The following is a 17,458-nucleotide window of genomic DNA, read 5'->3' as shown; positions in this document are numbered from 1 at the left end:
CTGCCAACTCAGAGGGGCAGAAGGGTTACACACCAATTTTGTCGATATATTTTAGACACTCTGCAGGATTCACAAGGTTGGAACGTGCCAGGAGATGCAGACACTCTGCGTGCTTCACAGACTACAGATCTTCCCGTGTCACTCAGCATTCTGTAGCCACTTTGCACAAGGAAAATAAAGCCCCCACTGGGCTGCAGGGCACAGCAAGTAAGTTGCTTGCGGCCAACAGCCTTTATAACATGGTGAAAAAGCATCCAGGGCTGACTTTAAAATGAGGATTAATTTGACAAATGCTTTGCAAAAGCAAGACGAATGGGAAGTGATGCCAGACTAGAATTTTCAGTGCCCTGTATTATCAAGCAACAACAACAACACAGGCAGGCTGCACCATTAGGCCTTGTACGTAACATCATAAACATACACTATTCCTTCTATTTATGGATGCTTCACTGGTGCAACTAGATGACAGCTTTGGAACTTCCAGTAAAATCGCCCCCAATTTCATTGGTTTTTCTTTCCACGGGAGTTCCAGCAAATATGTTTACAGTGAACCTCCAGTTAGGGATTATCTGCCATAGTCACTTGCTGATAAACCTCGGGGTGAAATCCTGGTCCCACAGACTTCAGGAAGGGCCGGATTTCACACCAGGTCTCCATTAAGTACTAAGCAATGGGGCAAATGGCAGTGAAAGGAAGTCACACTCAATGCCATTATCAAAACTCTAGCTCCATGTGGCCTGCTATTTTTTTACTTTAAAATCTGTATATTGATAGGGGAGTTTGTCACTTTGCCTGTGACTGCTTGGGAACAGTCTTATCCCACTCTTTCCTACCCCACCAAAAATATATCAACACATGCCCAAGACAAACCACCATTTGAGTGGGCTGGCTCCTATGATTTTCACTGGGAGTGGCCCCTAGATGCTAATAAACTGGTAGAAAATACAACTGAGCACATGGCAAAAAGTCCCTGGATGACTGCTTGTTTAAAGCGTCATGCACTTCATAGTCTTTCTTAAAGGTCCAGCTAGTTTGCACAGCACTCAGTTGCATCCTATTTGTTTCCCTCATTGGAAAACCCTTGATCCACTGCTGGGGAACCTCACTGGGGTTTTTTCCTCCTCTTTGCAGAACAAGGGAAGTAAGCAACCAAAGGTTTCCACTTTCTTATCTTCCTGAGCCTTCTGTACACGTTTATTTTCCCGTAGCAGACAGGAAATACTGTGAGGCTGCAATGAAGGTCACAGCCTTGTTAACATTTACCTTCTTTTGTAAACGTGCTTTGAGGTCTCCAGATGGAAAGTGCTGGAGAAACGCTAAGTATTGTTATCATTACTGCTTCCTCCTGTTTTAGTGATAAGGCAAGGTCCTATCATAAGACCCCACAGTAACCCTGCCCCTGTGCAGGTAGCAGACTAATGCGGGAACCAGAGAAACAGGAAATTAATAGGGGAGGGAGAATGAGATGTTCCTTCGAAAGCTCTCACTTTTATATCTATTTGTATGCAGTAGCTCCCCTCCCAGGCAGAAAAGCTGGAGGTTATTTGCAATGCAAGGCTGTGCCAGAATCTGCCTGTGACCTAACCTCCTGGGTTAACACCACCACCTACTGGATCACAGTAGTTAGACATTTCTCCAAGCTCTTTTCTAAATGAGACTTCCCATGAGGATTATAATCACATAGACACAGTAGTTGGACAGGGATACCTCTTTGCCCCTCCTCATCATTGAGGAAACATAACCTGATCTTACAGATATTTTTTTATAAAGAGTTTAACAAACTAAAAGGAGCTTTTCAATTTGAAACTCACAGACATTTTGTAAAGTTTTAAAGCCTTGGATCATGGCTTATCACACCATTTTTGCCTGATGCCCAATTCTGAGGATCTCTGTAAGACACCTACCTTCCAGTCTGCCAGCCAAGTTCATTGAAGGCATTGCTTCAAGGAAGTGAATGGAGTGTGACTATTAGATTTCTCTCTCACTCCACTGGTGATGGGTACACACAATAGCAGTCAGTGGATCACAGGGACAACATTTTGAACCCCTCCCAGTGCACGGGCAGTGCTCTTTGCTTTTCCTTTGACCATTTCTGGAGTACTTCTTTGGAGGCCTGCTTCCCCACTTCCTCAGCCCAAGCAGGCCTAATGCTGCCCCCAATTCTCTTTCAGGCCCTTCCCTCAGGCAACAATATATTAACTCAGAACTCTAATGTGAAACAAAGCTATTTCCCTGACCACCACAGGCTACAGCAGCCCTTTGCTCTACACAGCCTTTCCAGCTGTAGTTTTGCACATCTTTACAGGCATCAGACCTGACCCATCCCAGCTGGGTCTGGTAATGCATCAGGGCTGGCAGACTCCAGCCTCTTACCCCACCTCCCCCTTAAAGGGGTAGACCATCCTGTGTTAGACCATGGTTAGAGATGGGTGCCTGCTGAGCCCTGAGCAGTGGTGGATTGACCCTTTCTGTGACCTTGGCCTGCTTTAGGGCAAGTAGGAAAAAATATGCTTTCCCCAGCTCACTCTTTGGTAGACTGCATAAGGTACTGATGCTGAATTTGTCAACAGGGAAAACTCCTACCATACACAAGGCCTGTGCTGAGTTGTCAAGTGATCAGAGAACATTCAGCAAAGCACAGGATCAAATCAAAAGACAAAGCAAGTAGCCCCTTGTTGAGTGCGGCCCCAGAATTCATGGAATGGGGTGTTCTGTGCCTTTTCCAAAGCCACATTCTGACTGGCTGGTTGGGCCTTTCACACTGCAGCTATGTGGTAGCTCCCACTGACTCTGCGAAATGGTAAAGGCTGCAAAAGATGGCAATGTGATGACTAACTGGATGGACTCGACAGGTGTCACAATGTAACCTGAGAGTAAGATTATTCTCCACTTATTTCATAAAGGTGTTTTCTTTCCACTCTTAAATGTTAAGTGCCCTGTTACTGCCTCTCTCCATTCAGCATAACAGGTGTAGGGCTTTTCTGTGAGTTTCCATTGATGAGATACCAAATTCAGGTAGCTGGGAGTCAGCACACAGCTGCATCATCAAAGACCCAATCAGCCAGTCAGCATGTGGCCGTGGAGAATCAGTGTGCCCAGCTCAACTTTAAGAATGCACAATATTTAACATTTTCTAGTGTGTGTATGTGTGCTTAGCTGCCCCCTATTCGATGGAATATGTCAGACAAATTCTCCAGCAATTATCTGACACTGGCTAGGATCTGAGCCCTAGCACCTTATGGAAATGTTTGTTTAGCTCAAGTTATGCAGATGTGTGCTTGTGCAGCAGGGAGTCCTATCTCCTGCTTTAGCCAATGGCCATTGGGTTTGACTAGATATGGACCTGTTTCGCTCATTCCTTGCACACTATTTCCACTTGCATATGACTCCCTGCTGCCTCTGGATCCCTTCTCCCTGCCCCTGCATAATCAGTCCTTTCTTGGTCTTCTTTAAAGCAAGGACATTTTGACTGTGTCTCTACAGCTAATCCAGCACTGCAGGAGTAAGCATTTAGCATGAAGAACAGAGAGTGCCAGGTTATGTGGCTGTGTATAACCCTCGGAGGTTAAGGTCTTTCATCTCCACAGAGAACAAAAGAGTACAGTCTCCTTATTGAAAAACTTCTGCCTTCATCACACAGCAAGGAGGAGATTGTGCTGTGTGCCACATGCTGCCAGATGGAAGATGTTAAAGGAAAAACAAATGTGCAAAATATCACTAAGTCTCAGTGGGATAAAAGAATAAAAAGAGAAAACAAGGTTTTTTACATCCTGCTTTTGATCCTCAGCTACATACAGGGCCACCTGTCAGTGTGTGTGCGTATGCAGTTATTTCTGTGAACAGGGATCCACACTAAGACTGTATTTTCCAGGTTTGGGTTCCAGCCCCTAAAGTTAGTTTAAACCAGTTCTGTGAGCTTAAGCCAAACTACTTTGAACATTTAAGCAGAAGAGCCAGTACCATTAAGGCCCAGAACGCTAATAATGGAAGAGATTCTGCCACGTCTCACTCATTAGGGATTAATTGGAAGGCAGCTTAAAAAGCCTCTGGCTCTTTTGATTAAGGGGTTTGCAAAGTGTTTCAATGAGACATTTAAAATTACAGGCCTAAATTTTTCATACTTTGCTCGTTTTCATTGGTGTGGCTTTGAAAGAGCCCGAAAGCAACCTTTAAATCCTTCCTTTTGGTGGGTGGGTGTATCTCCCAGACCATGTCTATGCTGTGGGACTCTAAGTGGGGGTGGGTGTATCTCAGGGACCATGGCTGTGCTGAGGGAATGTAAAAAGCTGTATATGCACCTGCATTTGTGAGTGTCTGAATCCAGGGCTAGCCTTTGAAATTTGGGGTGGGACGCTGTAATATTTTTAATCACCCAGTTCTCACTAGGGTGACCATATGTCCCATTTTGGCCAGGACAGTCCCTTTTTTATCCCCTGTCCCAGCAGTGGGGGGCAGGCGGGGTAGGGCTTGGGTGGTCAGCTCAGGCCAGCCCTGAGGGGGAGGTGCTGCTTGGGCCAGCCTTGCACTGTGTCCCGTTTTTCCCTTTGGGAAATATAGTCACTCCTCTTCTCACCTCAATTCTAACCAAATTCCTGTCCATCATTATCAAATCATGATACACTGGGTGGGGGGCAGAGAAGGTTAACAATACACCCCTCATACTTAACTGACTCACTTTACAGGAGTGGGTCAGAGATCATCAGCACCCCACCATGCTGTTGCTGCAGAATTGAAGCCCACTTGCATGGCGCTTTCCGCCTTAGAAAACCAGCTTAGAAGCTGGTTTGCAACTCTGAAGTTTTAAGACACTTTACATGAAAAAGTGCTAGGAATTTACTCCTTTTTTTAAAAAAAGAAGAAAGTGGAGAGGTTCCTCCTCACCCTTCTAGTTCCTCCTGTAAATGAGGAGGAGGATGGGGGCCTTGGGTCACCATGGACTTTAAGGCCTGTATGATCACCTAGTCTGACTTTCTGTCTAACACATGCCATAGAATTTCACCCCATTACCCCTGATTTGAGCCCAATCATGTATTTCACTACAGCAGAGAGACAGGGTGGGTGAGGTAGTATCTTTTATTGGAACATAGTGAAACAGAAACTTTCAAGCTACTTCAGGTCTTGAAAAGGTACTCAAACCTAAATACAAGGAAGAACTGATTGTTTAGCATAAGTAGTTAACACAAGTTGGTCCAATAAAGATATTACTTCACCACCTTGTCCCTCTAATGTCCTGGGACTGACATGGCTACAACTACACTGCATACCATTAGCACCCCTGAAGTCATAGGACAAAAAAGGGCTGTTAGTGGGTTACAGATTGTTGTAATAAGCCATACATCCAGTATCTTTACTACCAAGACCATGGTTTGTAGCGTCTAGCAAAGTTACGAACTTAAGGGCGTGAGCTTGTATTTTGAAAGTGTTGTTCAGGTTTTCTTTGAGGATAAGAACTGATAGGTCAGACCGAGAGTGATTGCTTTGTGGGAAAAAAGAAAAAGAAAAAGAAAACTTGCCCAACGCTTTCAAAAGACAAGCCTGGGAGCTTAAATTCATAACTGTGCTAGACACTAAAAATTGTGGACTGAATAGAGACACTGGATTTATGGCCTATTACAACAATCTATAACCCACAAAGAAGCCTCCCTCCCCCCAGCTGATTTCCCTCACTCCCCCTTCTTTCCCTCTCTATGACTGAAGGGATGTTAATGGGCCACTTCACCCTGAGTGGATGTTAAACTACTTACAACTAAACAATCTGTTCCACGATGTATTTAGCTGTGACACTGAGTACCTTTCCCAGACGTGAAGAGCTCTGTATAAACTCAAAAGCTTGTCTCTCTTGCTAAAGTTTCAGCTAAATAGATGACAGTCAAATGGACAAGAACGACCTACAAACGCTCAAGTGCTCCATCACACCACAACCCTGAGCGCCTGACCATGCTCTTTAGTACAGGAGACTCAAAGGAGCCATGTGAACGAAGGGGAGCTTTTATTTTAATTGGCTGCTATTTTTTTATCTTGATGAATAATCTCCAGAGCAGACATTATGATAATTGTCAGTTAGCTTTTGAGCTACAGAAAGGTTTAATTATAAACACTGTGACAAGCAAACCTAAATGAATGCCCCTCCTGCAAAGCCCCTCCCTGAGCCAGATTGGCTCTCACTGAACCATTCTGCTTCTACATCATGGTAGATTTTACTTCTGTTATTTTGTTTGTAGGACCATTTGTCTCTTAGCAGCCCCCCAGCTCTGGCTGACTCTTCCCACCTGCAGGCAGATTCAGCCATTTCTGCACCTCTCGTATTTGCAGGCTTCCTGCCTGGGAACTTCCTTGCCCTCAGTGTGAAAGCAATACCTTCTTATGAGCCACCCTCCATCCTTCCTTCTCTTGATATGTCCCATACCAGGGGCAAAGAGTAGGTAGGCCTATGTACCCCCATTGGGGCAACTCCACACCAGCCACAGAACCTCCTATCCTCGAGTTATTACCCGGGGCTATTTCTGCCTGGTTTATGGCAGAGCAGCATAAGCAACAGGCAGGACAACCCAAAACTAGGCCCAACAGGAGCTGGAGGTGTTTGGCACAGTGAGTCTCCAGGCCATTGTTCTCAGGGGTGGCTCTATGTATTTTGCTGCCCCAAGCATGGCAGTCAGGCAGCTTTTGGCGGCTTGCCTGCAGGAGGTCCACTGGTAACGTGGATTTGGCAGCATGCCTGTGGGAGGTACGCTGGCCCCCCACTTTCGGCGTACCCGCCGCTGAATTACTGCTGAAGCCACGGGACCAACGGACCTCTCGCAGGCATGCCGCCAAAGGCTGCCTGACTGCCACCCTCACAGCGACTGGCAGGCTGCCCCCCGTGGCTTGTCACCCCTGATTGTTCTGCTCTGACCTTACAGACAAGCTCCCCTCACAGCCTGCTGCAACATCAAGGAGCTTGTCATGCTATAAGGGGATGGTGCAGCTGTAGCAGAGGGACCCTGAAGGAACGCAGATGTCAGTCTCATGGAGGCATCGCCAGCACTAAGAACAAGGAGATGGAACTCAGAATATGCTATGCATAGACAAAGGTGTTTCCAAAGAAAATATATTGGAAAGCTTTCCAGCTGGCACTTTGGCCCTCGTCCCTGGATAGGAGGGGGACTTTGAACTCACGACCCAAATTATTAAACTATAGTTTTGGATTGATGGTTGTTTGAATTTATTTTTTTTAAATATCTGACATTCCGTAGCAGTATGAAGAAAAAGTATTTACTCTTCCATCAGCAATCTGCATACAATTACCTTCAGCCAGCAACATCAGCCGCAAAGCCGCAGCTGGGTGCCAGGGATTTGCCAACTGTAGAGTTATCAGTACCTGCAGCATCCTGGGGTTTTACTTTCAAAAACATGCCAAGACGTACAGGATTTCTAACAAGTATTGGCATGTTCCTGCAAGGGAGAGATGGAGTTTGCTGACAGGATGATCTGTCTACTCAGCAGGTTACTTTGGAAGGAACACAGAGTTCTCTTGGCTCAAATGAACTTTGCATAAAACTAAGAAGCACTTGGCCCCAGGAGTCCTCTGTTTCCAAGCAAGCAGCAGAAGAGATTCTGAGCTATTTCTAGATGTCAAGCTGCAGCTGATCTACCACACCTGGAGGTAAAAAACCCCAAACAACCTCATTATAAAGGAATGCTCACTGGGCTCAATCAACTTTTGTGGAACGAAATGTCAGCTGGCTGATGTGACATGCAGAATGAGACTAATGGTGACCTAACTTTAGACAGCACCTTTCTTTCAGGAGGATCTTGGCTGGCTTGCACACTATGCATCCTAACTGACAAACTCTATAGGGATCCTTTCCCTCACTAACGGGGAAATGCAGCCACCTCTGGGGTGACAGGAGGCAAATAGTGAACAGTACACAACAGAACAACATAATAGTTTAGGGCAGGAGTTGACAAATACCCACATTTTATAGACTCAGCATGACCGCTCGGCAAAGCAGTGGAGGGAGAGGGTGGGAGGGCCAGAAATGAGCAATGTTATGCAAATTCTTCTGCACATTGTGGTGTCTGTGGGGATTGGAATAGCAGGGGAACCAAAGCTAAGGATTAAGGTGCACAGGCAGAGCTGGAGAAGGGAGTTCAGCCACGGGAGGCAAGTCTGTAGAAATTTTGGTGGTGCCCAGAACCCGCACCCCCAACTCTGCCCCCTCAAACTCTGCCTCCACCTGCCTAAGGCTCTGGGCGGAGTTTCAGGGGGGAGGTCTGGGGTGCAGGTCCTGGGCTGGGGATTAGGGTGCAGGAGGGTTGCAGCCTTTGGAAGGTTTGGGGCTGGTGCAGGCTTCGGGCTGGGCACAGGCTGCGGTGCAGAGGGCTAGGCTGCAGCTGGGACGAGTTCTGGGTGCAGGCTCTGGGTGTGGTAGTGTAGAAGGTGAGGGCAGCTCTGGAGGAGTTTGTGCTGGGTGCAGTTCTCGCGGCTGGGCAGGGGTGGTGGGCAGAGGTGGGGGTTGCAGGCTTTGGACGAGTTTGGGTGCTACGTCGGCTGAGGTTGGGGTATAGAAGGGGAGTGGTGCACACTGGGCGAGATTCAGCTGCAGGGATGAGGTTGGGCTGAGATGAGGTTCAGGATGTGAGGGGCTCAGAGCTGGGCAGAGGCTCAGTGTGCAGGGGAATGAGGGGTGGCCTGAGGAATAGGTTCAGATGCGTGGCTCAGAGCTGGGCAGAGCTCAGGGTGCAGGGGAATTGAGAGTTGGGCTGGATGCAGGTTCGTGCTTTCGGGGGTGCTCAGGGCTGGCAAGAGGTTAGGGTTCAGGGGACGATGAGGGCTCGGTGGGATGAGGCTTTAGGTGCAGGGTGCGATTGAGCTCTGTCTGGGATTGAGATTAGGGCGTGCAGAGGGATGGGGCTTCTGTCTGGGATGAGGATTAGGCGTGCAGGGGATAAGCGGCTCTGTCTGGGATAGATGATTGGGTGCCGGGGCTGACGCTCTGGCGTGGATAGGATTAGGGTGCAGGGGATAGGGTATGAGGGCTCTGGCTGGGGTAAGGTTAGTGCCAGGGGATGAGCCGCTCTGGCTGGAGAGATGAGGATTTAGGGTGCAGGAGGATAGCAGGCTCTGGCTGGAATGGAGGATCAGGGTGCAGGACGATGAGGCGCTCTGCTCGGGCATGGGATTAGGCGTCAGCGGGATGACGGCTCTTGGCTGGTTGCAGTCAGGGTTAGCGAGGGATGAGGGCTCTGGCTGGAATGAGAGGTTGGCGGCATTGGAGAGGCTCAGGGCTAGGCAGAAGGGCCGGTAAGGGCAGCCTGCCTTGCCATTAGTGGAGGGCAGGCGCTAGGACCCTAGGGCAGCAGACAGCAGTTCTGCCGGAGCCATTCTCTGGCAGCAGGAGCAGGCAGGGACGCGGCGGAGGGGGGACGCAGGGGGAGGGGTGGAAGGCGGAGGCCAGGACCCGCTCCAGGCAGGGACGTGGCGGGGCGGTAGGGGGAGACCCGCTGGGGCCGGGGCCGGGGCCCGATCCAGGCAGGGCCGGGGGAGAGACCCAGCTCCAAATATTGCTGGAGCAGGGCCCCCAGCCCTGAATATTCCTGGAGCCCGAGCACCGCAAATGTATATAACCCGCCGCCTATGGGTTCAGCGCTACAATAGCAGGGGTGCTGCAGGTCAGGAGTGAAGTGCCCTGGCAGGGCTGTGGAAGAAGCATACCTATATTTCCTGCCTGCAGGATGCCTGCCTTAAGCCATTGGTATGGGCCTTGTTGTTTGGTCTTTCATGAGCACTTAGGGCATGATCCACTGGCATCATTAAAAAGACACCCATTGACTTTAGTGGGCTTTGGCTCAGCCACTGTGTATGCTTTCCTATTTTAAACACCAAAACAGAGTGGGCTGATTATTTAATTTCATCCACATACTGATCCTTGCACATGGCTGCATAGAGACAGCAAAAGCAGATAGAAGCCTGGAGTTTGTGACCAAAGAGCACCATCCCCTCTGCTTGTGGGCTAGAACTCTGCGTTGTAGCAGATGCTGGGCCTAATATGTTTTAAAACAGGGGTGGGCAAATTTTTTGGCCTGAGGGCCACGTCTGGGTATAGACATTGTAGAGTGGGCCATCAATGCTCACAAAATTGGGGGTTAGGATGTGGGGGGGCCTCCGGCTGGGGGTGCGGGCTCTGGGATGGGGCCAGAAATGAGGCATTCAGGGTGTGGGAGGGGGCTCCAGGCTGGGGCAGGGTACGGGGGTGGGGGAAGGCTCTGGCTGTGGGTGTGGGCTCTGGGGTACAGGAGGGTGGGACTGAGGGGTTCAGAGGGTGGGAGGGAGATCAGTGCTGGGGCAAGGGGTTAGGTCATTGAAGTGGGGTCAGGAGTGCAGGCTCCAGGCGGCGCTTACCTCAAGCAGCTCCCAGAAGCAGCGGCATATTCCTTCTCTCGCTCCTAAAAGGAGGCATGGCCAGGTGGCTCTGCACGCTGCCCCGTCCACAGGCACCAACCCTGCATCTTCCATTGGCCGTGGTTCCTGGCCAATGGGAGATGCAGGGGCGGTGCTTGCCGTGGGGGGCAGCATGCAGAGCAGAGCCCCCTGGCTGCTCCCACAAATAGGAACTGGAGGGAGGACAAGCCACTGCTTTTGGGAGCCACGCAGAGCAAGCCCCCACTCTCCAGTAGGTGCTCAAGGGCTGGATTAAAACATCTGAAGGGGCGGATGCGGCCCCGGGGCTGTAGTTTGCCCACCCCTGTTTTACAATGTCAAAGAGAAACTCGGGATACGTTACTAATGAAAATATCAGCTGTAAGGATCCAGATCACCGCAGTCACATTACTGTAAAATGCAGGGCTGGGGACCATTACTGCAGACTACTTGGCTTTTTTTTTTTTAAGGGATGCTAAACAGGACACTCAGCCCCACCCCAAGCTTTTGATCAAGCCCCTGCAGCCCAGCTGTTAGCAGGCCAAATGAACCCCCGCTAGCAAACTCTGCAATCATTTGAGTTTGACAGAAATACAGTTTCTTTCTAATTATAGCACATGAGCAAGATAAACAGCCCGCCGACCTTTGGGAAGTGGCTAGAGATTTAAATAAGGGCAGCGGATACACTAGGCTTCTGGCTAAACACCATTTCTGAATTTCTTGCAAGATAAAAAAAAATGCGGGGGTCAGTTCAGGACAAAGCCCCTCCAGGACTGAGGGCTGTTTTCTGCCTGGCAGCAAAGAAGGAATGAGAACCTTTGCATTTGTTGCCTCAGGAGCCTGTCCTCTGCCTAGCTCTCTGCTTCCAGACTGACCACCTCTTAGTCATTAGTTTTATTCATACATCATAGTGTGGGAGCTGGGGCTCCAGGCTCAGCTAGGGCCTCCATTGTGCCAGGTGCTGTACATACACAGAGTGAGAGACAGTCCTTCCCTGAAAGACCTCAGAGTTCAAATCAGAGGTGGGCAAACTATGGCCCGCAGGCCACAACCAGTCTGCAAGACCCTCCTGCCCAGACCCTGAGCTCCTGCCCCAGAACCCGGCACTAGCCCCTGGCCCCTCCCCTGCTGTTCCCCTTCCCCCGCAGCCTCAGCTCATTGCACCACCGGTGCAATGCTCTGGGCGGTGGGGCTGTGAGCTCCTGGGGCAGCGCAGCTGCAGAGCCACAGCCTGACCCAGTGCTCTGTGCTGCGCGGTGTGTGGCTGGCTCCAGCCAGGTGGCCCAGCTGCCTGTCCTGGTGCTCTGGGCAGCGCAGCGGTAGTGCCACCAGCCACCAGTGCTCCAGGCAGCGCGGTAAGAGGGCAGGGAGCAGAAGGGGTTGGATAGAAGGCAGGGGAGTTCAGGATGGTGGTCAGGGGGTGGGAGTGTGGATAGGGGTCGGGGCAGTCAGAAGGCGGTGAACATGGGGGCAGAGGTCCCCGGGGGAGTCAGGAAGGGGGGGGGTTGGATTGGGCTGCAGGGGGCAGTCAGGGGCAGGGGTTCCGGGGGTGGTCAGGGAGAAGGGGTGGTTGGATGAGGTCAGAGGGAGGACCATGGGGCAGTGATCCCAGGGATAGTCAGGAAGCAGGGGGGTAGATGGCTGGCAGAGGGCAGTCAGGGCAGGTCTGGGGCAGTCAGGGAGAAAGGGGTGGTTGATGAGGCCAGAGGGAACAGTCAGGAAGGAAAGGGGTTGGATGGGGTGGCAGGGCGTCAGGGCGGGGGGCCAGGGTGTATGGACAGCAGTGGGGAGCGTGTGTGGATGGGGCAGGAGTTCTGGGGGGACTGTCAGGGGACGAGAAGCGGGGGTGGGTCAGATAGGGGGCATTGGCCAGGCCACACCCGGCTGTTTGGGGAGGCACAGCCTCCCCTTACCGGCCCACCAGAAAATTTTGGAAACCTGATGTGGCCCTCAGGCCAAAAAGTTTGCCCATCCGTGGTCTAAACAGACCAAAGGACATATTATCTCCATTTGACAGACAGCGAGCCGAGGCACAGATATTAAGTGACTTGCCAAAGGTCACACCAGTGGTCCTGGGAATTGCACCCAGATCTCGAGTACCAAGCTCGTGGCCTCATCAAAAAACTGTCCTTTGCCACCTTTAAAGCTACCGACCTTTCGGGTGAATGGGACCGGCCAGGGTTATCTTCAAAGCGGTTAAATCTTGCAGCTTGAATGGGCCACAAGGAGCTGCCGCTGTGCAGTGTGAGGTGCTTCCCCGCTTTCAGAGCTAGGCAAGCTGCCTCATTTGGAGCCCCCCCAGCTCTTCCTAGGCCGACAGTGAGAGAGAGCACAGGCCAGGAATGGAACCATCCCCCCTTCCCTGGCCGTGCTGGCCATTAACCCCTCGCTGCCCTGGTGAACGCTGGTGAAGGAGCTGTGTCTGGGGGGGTTGGGGTGGGGGGCTGGTGTTGCTTTGAAGGACTCACCTCAGTGCTGAAGTACAGTAGAAGTTCAGCAGCAGCGCCTACAGCCTCCTTTTCCCCACCACGTTCCCGCTCCTGTAAAGAAGGAAGCGTAAGGGACATGCTGAACTCTCCTTTGGTTGTGCCCTGACATCCTGGCTCAATGCAGGGAAATCATCTTGTGCGTCAGACCACAAGGCCGAGGCCTCCATTTCCTCCAGCGCCTAAATACCACATTGTTATTTTAAACTGGGCAGAGCGGCGTGAAATGTTTGAACATTAGCCGGGAAGTGCTTGCCAAAGTTTTCTGGGAGTATGGAACGCTGGGGCAGCCAGGGGGGCGGTGAGTGGGAAAATTACCACCCAGCAGGACTGGTGGGAGTGGGGAGAAAGTAGGTCTAATGGGTAAGGGGAGGGGAGGAGAGGAAGCTAGGAGAGTCTGGACTGTGGTCAATCCCATTTAGATGATGATGATTCTCATTACAGCAGAAAGCCACAAAAGCACTCAGAGTAGGGGAATGGAATGCCTGGGGCTCTTGAACTTTTGTTCCTGCCCCCGGAGTTTTTTGATCTGGCCATGGCCAATGTATCTTTTTAATGGAGCTTTCGACACAGAACAAAGCTGCTTAATGATTGGCTTTTGCCATCCAGTTGCTGTGTGTTTTAGCTGCATGTCTCTCTTCTGGTGGCTTCTACCCAGGCTTTGAGGATGCTCCCGTCCCTTAGCACAGACTGAAGGCCAGTTTGCACCAGCCTGACAGGGGGCACCGGAGGGAGAAGGGGACAGCAGCCATGACAATGAAGTGATCAGTTTGGCAACGTCAGAGGTATAAGAGGCTATTTTCCAGGCAGCCTGCAAGACGCAGGAGCCCTACGCAACAAGGGAATAATCATCTGGTTTGGCTGCCAGACCACAAAAGGCAGCGCCCGTCTCACAGAGTTCAAACCCTTTAGGAGTAGTACAAAATACTCGCTTTCCCTGGGCTGAGGGAGAGGCTGGGCTTTGCACTTGTCAAACTCCGTGCAAAGCCACCTCCACACATCTTCTCCCACTTATAATCTGGGGTTCTACACAGTGAGGTCATTGAGCGCAGCTAAGTCATCACATTCACACCCACTCTTCTCTCTCATGGCTGGGTTCCTTAGCAGGCCCAGCTGTGAAGCCAGGACAGCGGCTGCTGCTCCTCTCCCAGGGGTTTGCATTTTCCTTGACTTCACAGGGGTTCTGGGGGACTGAGTGCTGGGGAGAGGGGCCAGATTAACAGACCTGCTGGAGACTCACATCTGTTTGCTCACCAAATAGGTACAGCAAGGGCAGCACCAGTATAAGCTTCCCCCAGGCCGCCCTGTTATCAGTCTCAACCCTGAGCCAGATGGCTCATCTCTAGGGCTGAAATCCATGGACAGGCTCTTCTAGTCCTTGGCTTCGTTACCCGGATGGGGAGTGGGGGGGTGGGGGTGAGAGAGAGAGAGGTGGCTGGGGAGTGTGGGGGGGCTGAATGGCCCATTTTAACCCCTTCTCTGCCAGCCAAGGGGCAGCCTCTTTATATACAGTGAATTTCCAAAGGAGCATGATGTCTAGAGTGGCCGTTTAATCCCCTTCTCTCAATGGATGCGGCTTGACAGTGCGCAGCAGCAGTAAAACCGAGGCCTAACACGGAGACCATTCACTAGCACACAGGGCATCAGCTGGAAGAAAACTAGGGAAGGGGCCACATCCTCTTCTCTGCTGGGGGACCCTTGGGTGGGCTAGGAAAGTAGATGCAACAAGCACAGCTGGGGGGGGTACGAGAGGGGGGAGCTGCTGACTCAGCACACTGCAGATGCAACCTCAAGCTGCCCCATCCCGCTGCAAGCCCAGAGAGGTGGCCAGTGCAAACTGGAATCCCCTTAAGGTGCTGCTGCCCCATGTGATGCAGGGGTGAGCTAAGCTCAGACGCTCTCTCTGGGTTCCCATGGCCAGTGCTCTGACAGGAAGAGTGCCAGTGGGCTGTTCCTAGATCCAGGGGGAGCTGGGTCCCAGAAGGTGCCCAGCAGGAGGCTAGGCTTGCAAGAGGCCCTTTCACAAGGCGAAGGAAGGGACTAGAGGGACATTAACATTCCCAGCAGCACGTTCCTGTCCCTGAGAGGCTGGAAAAGCAGGGTCATTGTTTCTGGAGCAGCCTGTCCATAAAACGCCAAGCTGCTGTGGGGGAGCGATGGAAAATCTCAGCGCCATCCAACTCAGCCCCGAAGGTGACTTCTGAAAGATTAACTGCTGAAAGACTAATGAGAGCTGCTGCGAGGCTGGCCTAGCAAGCGGCCGGCTTGCAGGAGTTTTTCCCAGGAGAAGCCACCCTGCAGTGGGAGGTGAGGCAGCAGCCAGAGCTACTGACACAACCAGAGACTGAGGCTTGTCATCAAACATCATCAAACATCAACTAAGCCCTTCTCCCCTCCATGCTGCCAGGATTGTCTCACACAGGAACAGGCAGAACAAAGTGGCTGGGGCCCAGGGGACTGGACAGGGCGAGATGACCAGACCCTGGGGGTGGAAGTAGGCAGTCTGTGTCACCGGCACCTTCCTGGAATTACGCTCTTGTGCGGCTTTAGGAAAAGTTGACTTTTGCCCTGTTTCTGTCCTGGATTCCCCCTCACTCCCCACTGATGCGCTTTAAAGCACTGAGTAGCTTTTCAGTGTCAGCTGAGAATTGGCTGATTTCCAGGGCTTGAGGCTGACTGGCAGTGCCTGGGAAGATTTCTGCCTGCTGGGAGGTGGAGCCCAGAGAAGGCTCTTGGTGGGGAAGAATTCCAGAATCCACCCCCGTGGTCTCTGTTAGCCCAAACCCACAACTAGACTCATCTTCACCAGCTACCACTTCCCTGCAGGGAGGAGATGGGTCACATTAAGAGGCATATTTAGGGGGTATATATAAGCATCTGCACTTGTCAGGAGGTAGGACTACTGGGTGTGAGCAGCAGGTAGGAGGCCTGAGCCTTGGGTGACGGGTGGAGGGAGCACTTTGTGGGATCATTTTCGTGGCAGGAGAGAGAAGTGGAGGAGACCGGCCATTCAGGGCTCAGAGTTCTGGAGATCCGCTTCAGTGTGCTAAGGATCAATGTTGCCAAGCTAACGCCTCTCACATGCTGACTGCTTGGTGTGGCAGAAGGCACAGCTCCCTGAGAGTGGGATGGTGAAAGGTGAGATGAGTGTCCTTTGCCTGCATTGCTGTGCACTGATTTAACAGTGCAGGTGTCCCAGGAATGTCATACGATCTCTTCACTGTGTGTTTAACTAGAGGCTTGTTCCTTTGCAAGGTGCAGGCAGGAATGATTCTCTCATGTCTGTCCTCTGCAGGATCTCACATCCTGATGGAGCTTCAGGAAAGGCCTTCTAACGCAAAGCCCTAGAGCCATAACAGCAGTGAAATGAGTGGAGCGAGGTTTTCCCACTTCAAATGTACACACATCCAGAATGACTCCGTGGATGCTTTCACACCCTGTCTGTGTTCACGTGTAATAGAAGTTGCCCAAAATCTCACTGTATACCTATTTGTCTTGCAATAATTGCACAGTTAGAAGTGTGGGGGAAATCGCTGTAGCTCCCCGTCAAGTGGAACTGAGAATTTGCTGTACTATATCAGATTCTTAATCTAATTTGGTATCGCCCTTGGATTAGGTAGTCAAATGGTCTACTCTAGGACAGATGTGTCTAATTCTGCAGGCTGCTGCGTCTAGGCGAATGTACCCATTTCTCACCATTTTGCTACGTGTATCCAGCTCACAAAGTTTTAGAAAGACACAGGCCCAAAGGTCTTTCCTCCCACCCCATACTGCAGCAAAAACTCACACTGAAGGCAGCAAGAATTACAAACGTCATGAGAGAAGAACAGAGCCCGGTGTGAATTACCAGACTGGGTCATCTGGTCGGCTGAAAACCCATACAAGTAAAAGCAGCAGAAATTAAGGCTTCTTTTGTCTGCATTGCCGAATGGTCCACTCCAGAGACACTAGGGCAATTTTCACCTTCTGCTGAAGAACTGAAACAGGATCACACATTAAAACCAGTAGACGTTATCCCAAAAGAATTGTTTTCCTGGATGTGGGGTTGGCACTGGTGAATTTCACACCTGTCCATTTCTGGGTTAGAGGAGCGAGAACAAAGAGACATCTGCTCCGGCTCTATAATAAACGAGCTGTGTGTGATATTATTACATACATTTAGAGAGCAACCACCACCATGCTATCCCTGGATAGGGACAGCAAAGAACATTGCATGCCTGCTGCTGAGAGAAAGTAAAGCCCTTCCCTTGCAGAGGATAGAACCCAGGCTGTCAATGGCCAAAGCTTTACCCAGCAAACCAGACATGGATGTTCAAGTTGAGTTTTATTATAACGGAATGCAGCTAGTGTACAGTTCAACAGTCGACTAGGGTTATTTCTTCGAGAGAAATGCAAGTCATGTTATTTACATCACAGATCTTTAGCAAATCCATCACACGTAGCAAAGCTATATTCTGGAAGGAACAGTCCTATGCTCACAGGGGGGATAGGGAGAAGGAGACTCAAAAGGAAGTTTCTCTCTCTAATTTCTATGATTTTTTTAGAAAGCCAAAATATGTTTTGCAAAGCCCTC

Source organism: Chelonoidis abingdonii, chromosome 4 (genome assembly GCF_003597395.2).
Source record: "Chelonoidis abingdonii isolate Lonesome George chromosome 4, CheloAbing_2.0, whole genome shotgun sequence".
Taxonomy (NCBI): domain Eukaryota; kingdom Metazoa; phylum Chordata; order Testudines; family Testudinidae; genus Chelonoidis; species Chelonoidis abingdonii.
The sequence above is the reverse complement of the archived record's forward strand: the minus strand, read 5'-3'. Positions refer to the sequence as shown.